Here is a 7284-nt window from a genome sequence, read left to right as displayed (position 1 = left end):
GACAGATAGACAGACAGACAGACACATTGACAGACATATAGACAGATAAACAGACAGACAGAGTGACAGACAGACAGATATACAGCTAGATAGATAGATAGATAGATAGATAGATAGATAGATAGATAGATAGATAGACATACACATATACGGCTATGCACATTACAAATGTCTAAGTAGGTCTTCATTATAACCACAGCTGAAACATTTCATTGAGGAGAAAAGAATGGTTGGAAAAGCAAGCGGTAGTGTTTGAAAATGTCATCTATGGCCTGATTCTGATGTAGAAGTGCGGCCCTTCATGCCCTGTATTGACAGTAGGCCCCACGTGGGTGTGTCTGCTATTGCAGAGGGGCTGTATCTCTTTTGGCCAAATGTCAACAGACAGCTGCTTTGAAAATGTTGATGTTTATAAATGCTTTTCCTATAAGCTTCAACTAAGCGAAAATAACAAAATGGTTACTTCAACATAGTAGCTTTACACTCTGGTCAACGGAGGGTAATGACAATCTTTCTATCTCTTTCTTTCCTTTAAGCATGAACCATCATTTCACAAGTACAATCTTTAGGAAATTAAGTGATTTACTGTGAAAAGTTCAATATGACCAAAAAACAAAATAGAAGAATAGAAGAATAAAGAAAAGAAGAATAGAAGAATTTGTTCTTCAGGAGGTTGCTGAGCATTGGCTGTTGTTGATAAGACAATCAATATAGTCTTGTCCGCACACACTCAAACAGACACACACACACACACACACGCACGCACACACACGCACACACACACACACACGCACACACACACACACACACACACACACACACACACACACACACACACACACACACACACACACACACAGACAGCACATTGTGTTTTTCTGTTTCTCTGCCATATCCTTCTTCTTTCATCATGGTTCTACTGCAGAGGCTGGATAAAGAGGTTTGTCTGAACATGGGTTTCTCTAAGAAAATGGGAAAACAGGAAAAACACACAAAGTGTAATCGTTGTCATCATTTATGTAGGAGTGTTGATGTCTTCATGGAATGTTTTACCCTGTGTCGTAAAATGCATGTAAATAACTTTGAGTGTTGTCAAATGCGCAAGTGTTTTTTGGGGTTTTAGAGATGAAAATTTGACTCTGCTCCACGCGTCCCCAATTCTTTGAATAAATTCAGAGGGAGGCCCCTGTCCACCCTGTTTTTTTTAATTCAGAGGTCGGAAGGGTAGAGGTGGAGAGAATATAGGAGATAAGGGAAAATAAGAGGAGAGGAGAGAGAAGGTGACAGGGTAGGGAGGGGACGGGAGAGGGGAGAAGAGGGGTGTGGAGGAATGGAGGAGAGCATTCTGGAGGGAATGGCAAGCCGAGAGTAGAGATGAAACTAAAGTAGGAGAAAATAGAGAAGACAAGTCAAGGTGAGAAGGGAGGAGGGGAGGGAACCGGAGAAAGTATCATACTCAGAAGGAAGCGAGGAAGGGTGGAAGGGAGGAAGAAGAAAAGTAAGCCTGTGGGAGAAAACAAGGGAAAGTGAGAAAGAAGGATGGACAGAGACGAAGAGGATTCATTAAATAAAGAGTGACAGCTGGTAGAGAGGGCGTGGGGAGAGAGCTCCCAGTAGAGAGGCAGCCAGAGTCTCACACACGTCTTTATACCTGCTGATCCAGCCCTCTGCTCCTGCCACTCACAGCCCCATGGACAGGGAGCCAAGGAGACAAGCACAGGGATCATATAGAGGAGATACATTATGTAGATGAGGGACATGGAAGTGCTATCATAAAGATTACAAACATGGAAGAGATATTATATAGATGAGAAATATGGAAGAAATATTATAAAGATTATAAACACGGAAGAGATATTATATAGATGAGAAAATAAATATTATAACGATTATAAATATGGAAGAGATATTATATAGATGAGAAATATGGAAGAGATATCAGATATAGGCATAGACACATGACTAGTAGTTAGTGTGAATTAAAGACAGAGGGACTGGCATGACACATGGTTTGACTCTATGGAGTATGGACATGGGCCGACACACACACACACACACACACACACACACACACACACACACACACCCATATGGAGAGCAAAAATAAAAAGAATAGAACAAAAAGATGGAAGTTTTACTGTCAAGCCAAAGGGGAGTTATTTTCGTGGAGTAATCATGTGTAGGCTACAACCCTGTATACGACGCAGGCACGGATAGGCACGACGCAGGCAGTGGATATATATAAAACAAGATGTGGAGGGCCTTTAATGTTGAGGGACACATCAAGTTCGGCTTCTTCAAATCTGAAGATCCGTTAACTCCTTATCTCCTTGTATCACCTGTCATGCATTGTTAATGTCCACACTAGAAGAGTGTAATAATCCACACCTGCAGCAGCACACATACATATACACATACACTGGAGGCCTTCATAGCAGCAGCCCCCCCCCCCCACCCCCACACACACAGCATGTGCCATATGTTCCACATTACAACATCCTCAAACAAGTATGAATGAAACAAAAGTTTCACATAAGCAACTCATTCGCCCTCATCAAGACTACACACAGGCATAAATACAGCGCTCGTTCAAAGCAGCAGAATGATGAATGCCATCAGAGCCTGAGGCCCAGAGTGAATTTCGGAGGAAGGTATGCAACTCAACTGTGGTTTAGTTGCATATCTTGACAAACCAAATGGTTTTCCCTTGGCCCAAGCTGGCCCCTGAAAACCTCACTCTCTCAACCTGCCTCTTATTGCCCTGTCTCTGTCGCTTCCTCCTTCTTTTGCTTCAACTCACTGAGTTATTTGCAGTTCTTCCTCTATTCTTCCCCCCCTTTCTGTTGGTTTAACCTCCCCAGCCCTGCTTAGACCTAGCAGGCAGGAGGAAGAGGAGAACATCTTTCCACTTGCTCTTCCTCCCAGCGAGACATCCGGCAGCGAGCAGGTAAAAAGGTCAGGGCTGACAGCTCTTCAGCTGTGTCCACGCACAAACACACACACACACACACGCACGCACGCACGCACGCACACACACACACGCACGCACGCACGCACGCACGCACGCACGCACGCACGCACGCACGCACGCACGCACACACACACACACACACAACACAAACATGCACGCACACAGACACATGCTCACCATACACAAACATGCAAACACACATGAACAGATGCACGCACACGCACAAACATGCACGCACACAGAAGCAAGTACACCCACACGAGCACACACACACACACACATGCACACATGCACACACATACAAGCACACATGCACACACACACACACATACACATGCATGCACACGTCTACGTCTGTCTGGGTCGAGTTACAAACAGAGGACGGATGGATGATGGAACAGATGGAGGGATGGAAACAGCAAGCAAATCAATGAGGAGACAAGAGAAACAGAGCGATCAAAGCAAACAGTCGCGGGAAGAAACGCACGTGAAACGCTAAACCTTTTGCATGACTAATATAGTGGCTTGCAGTCGGATATAATTCAGACTATGGACTCATTCACATAATGAGTCCATATGAGGGTATGAACAACCACGATACACAGGTGGTTTTGAGTTTTACACATCAGATCAGATCACCCGCAACCATACAGACACACACACTCGCATGCACACACGTGCACGCACGTGCACACGTGTGTACACGCACACTCCTTGCCTTCTCCCTCTCTCAAACGCGGTTCATTTGTTGTGTTTTGCGTTGTGCTGGTGGCAGGGACACCCGCTAGGCGCGACATCCTAATGGCTCCCTGGGGGACTTGGGGATGAAGAGTGAGGAAGGTGACAATGAGAGCACTAGAGCATCTTTTTCACATCAGGAAGTATGGACAGGGCAGATAAATAAGGATGCATGGATAGGGGAGTGGAGGAGGAGGAGGAGGAGGAGAGAAGAGGAGGAGAGGAGGGAAGGGGAGTGGAGATGAGGGGAGGGGAGAGGAGAGGAGAGGAGAGGAGAAGAGAGGAGGGTAGAGGAGAGGAGAGGAGGAGAGGAAAGAGGAGAGGAGGGGTGGGGAGAGGAGAGGATGGGAGTGTGGGGAGGGGAGAGAAGGGGAGGAGGAGAGGAGAGGAGGAGAGGGGAGGGGAGGAGGGGAGGGGAGAGGAGGGGAGGGGAGGGGAGGGTGAGTGGAGATGAGGGGGGAGGGGGGAGAGGAGGGGAGAGGAGGAGGGGAGAGGAGGGGAGGAGAGGAGGGGAGAGGAGGAAAGGAGGGGAGAGGAGAGGAGTGTCGGGAGGGGAGAGAAGGGGAGGAGAGGAGAGGATGGGAGGGGAGGGGAGGGGAGGGGAGGGGAGGAGAGGGGAGGGGAGAGGAGGGGAGAGGAGGGGAGGGGAGGAACAGTCGTGTGATTGGTGGAGGACTGGGGCAGGGGAGCGAGACACTCTCAACAAGCAAATAGGGAGGAACCAAGGTGCAGATACATAGTGGTGAAAGTGACATGCCTCAGACGTGTGTGTGTGTGTGTGTGTGTGTGTGTGTGTGTGTGTGTGTGTGTGTGTGTGTGTGTGTGTGTGTGTGTGTGTGTGTATGTGTACATGTATGAATGTGTGTATGTGTACATGTATGAATGTGTGTGCGTGTGTGTGCATGTGTGTGTGCGCGTGCATGTGTGTGCGTGTGTGTGTGTGTGTGTGTGTGTGTGTGTACGTGAGTCACCATGGGGTTATGTGCATGTACACATGTTGTATCTATGAGCATATTTTCCTGTGTGAGTGTGTGTGTGTGTGTGTGTGTGTGTGTGTGTGTGTGTGTGTGTGTGTGTGTGTATGCATGTTATGGGTGGATGCACAGCAAGAAGGGGGAGACGGATGAGGATCCCTGACTGAGTTGACACCACATCCCTCCTCTCATCATTCCTAACACTCAGGAGACACACACACTTACACACACACATACACACACACACACACACACACACACACACACACACACACAAACCCAGGTATAGAGCAGAACCTGAAATCTCACACACTCAGAATTCACTGCGGAAGGCACAAATACATATGTACACGTCTTGCATCCAAGCAAGAATGCCATAGAAATGGGACGGGGTCCATAAAAACATCTCAAAAGGAAGAAATATTAAGTAGACGCTTTGTTTTGTGAATGCAGTCAAACTGGAGGATGAGATGCTTAGGTCTGTGTGTAATTATTTTTAGTGTGACGATATTCTCTAGGACTTGCGCCATAATCTCTTATTACAATGAATGAATGCAAAATGATAAAGGGTGTCTTCCGCTGATTGCTCACCACTTGTTGTGTTGTTTACTAGTACATTCTGTTGATTCCTTGGTCAGCATCCTCACTGTTGCCCTATTTTTGGGTTTGTCTCCAGACTCAGCATGGAGTTCAGCACCATCAGTGTGAGTGTGTGTGTGTGTGTGTGTGTGTGTGTGTGTGTGTGTGTCTGTATGTCAGTGTGTGTGTGTGTGTGTGTGTGTGTGTGTCTGTGTGTGTGACCAGCCCCCCACCCCCCCCCCCCCCCCCCCCGCCCCCCCGCCCACCCACACATATACAAACACGAACACACACACACATAGTGACATTTGATCAATACATGGCATTCATCACGATACACTAATCTGATTTCTAATGAAAGGCTCAAAAGTTGGGTAGGTGAGTATGTGTGTGTAGACAATAGAAGCGTAATTCTGTTGTCCCTGCAACAGAGACAACGCAGCCATATCAACACGAGTAGTTATAACTGGAGAGACGGTGAAATCTGCGAGCTGCTGATCATCATGGGAGAGAAGGTGATGCAGTCGCATTTAACGTAGACGGGAAAAGATGGTGCGATCTACGAGAAAGACGCAGAGGAACTTTCTTTATGAGACTTTTGTTGGGATAAAAAACGTGGTCAGCAAAATAAAGAATTTATATAGCTGTTTTTGCACTTGTAAATAGTTAATCGCGTTCGTAGCCTACACTCAGATGCATACTCATTCTTGCATGCGAGTGTCTTGAATCATAAAAAAATTAAAACATTCTAAGTATGCAAATTATTCTAAAGAGGTCTCCGTGCGTAGTCCCGCCTACTCCAACGAACCAAGAGAGCCGGCTCCTTGACGAAGGAGGAATAGTTAAACCCCCTCAGATTTACACAAGCAAGAATAAAAATGCCTACAGACTCACCTCAAAGAGCAACTTGCCAGCTGGCATCACCAGTTCATTACGTATGACCAAAAATCGAACTTGAATGTAACTTGACTAAGACTTGAGCAACAGTGAACGGGTCAGTCCCCTCCCTACCAAATTGAAATTGGCAGGAGCACACAAGATCTCCTCACAGCACAATCTACTCACTACTAGCTGACAGAGGGCTAGGCCATTTCTTTCAAATATATATATATATATATATATAATAATAAGCTCTTACATGTTAACTACAGCACCTTTAATGTCATGGTTTCTTCAAACCGTAATTGGACAGCCAGTTTGCCAAAAGCGTAACACCGGAAATGACTAAGCACGGTTCGATGACTGATGTGTTTCCTGCTTTGTCGTAAAGGAGGTCCCACAATGCACATCATTGTCAGTTTAAGCTGACATGTTACACCAGGGTTAACACCTGATGCCAGACAGGGCTGGTGGGTTCCAGAATAGTTGACACACCAGAGAGCTGTTAGTTTCATTTCCAGTACGGCTGCTGAACAGTGACTTAACCTGTCATAATATACTAGTTAAAAAAAGAACACAACGCGTCGACATGGGAGCATAGTAAAAAGGTGGTTTACCCAGCCTTAAAACCTAAATCCCATTGTTGTAGGATGACATCAGAACCACGGACTGACCTGCAAGAGCGGCAGAGAACAGGGAGAGGAAAAGCATAGTGATCTGCCAGCTTTATTCATTTTGTCCTTCACACACTATCCTTTCATATCTTCATTCATCCCACTTCTGTCTATCCATAATAGAGTAGAGTGTTGACTCAGAACCTGCCAAATACATGTATGCCAATTGCAATGCATAAAAACACGCACTACAGAGTGAAGGAGGTTGTAGACCATGACATGATTATACATGGGAAACTTTAGGATTTATTGCATTCTTTTGGACATGTTTCCTTGTGCAGAAGTCCTCGAGATTAACCTGCTGCAAAATGTACTCATACACACACACACACACACATACACACACACACACACACACACACACACACACACACACACACACACACACACACACACACACCCCATGCAGTTCTTTGATCATTCTCAGTGCATGGGGATGGTTGCCATGACAGCCAGTCTCACAATCATA

This window comes from Micromesistius poutassou (genome assembly GCF_964030765.1).
Source record: "Micromesistius poutassou genome assembly, chromosome: 13".
In the NCBI taxonomy this organism is placed as follows: domain Eukaryota; kingdom Metazoa; phylum Chordata; class Actinopteri; order Gadiformes; family Gadidae; genus Micromesistius; species Micromesistius poutassou.
Note: the sequence above shows the minus strand (reverse complement) of the source record.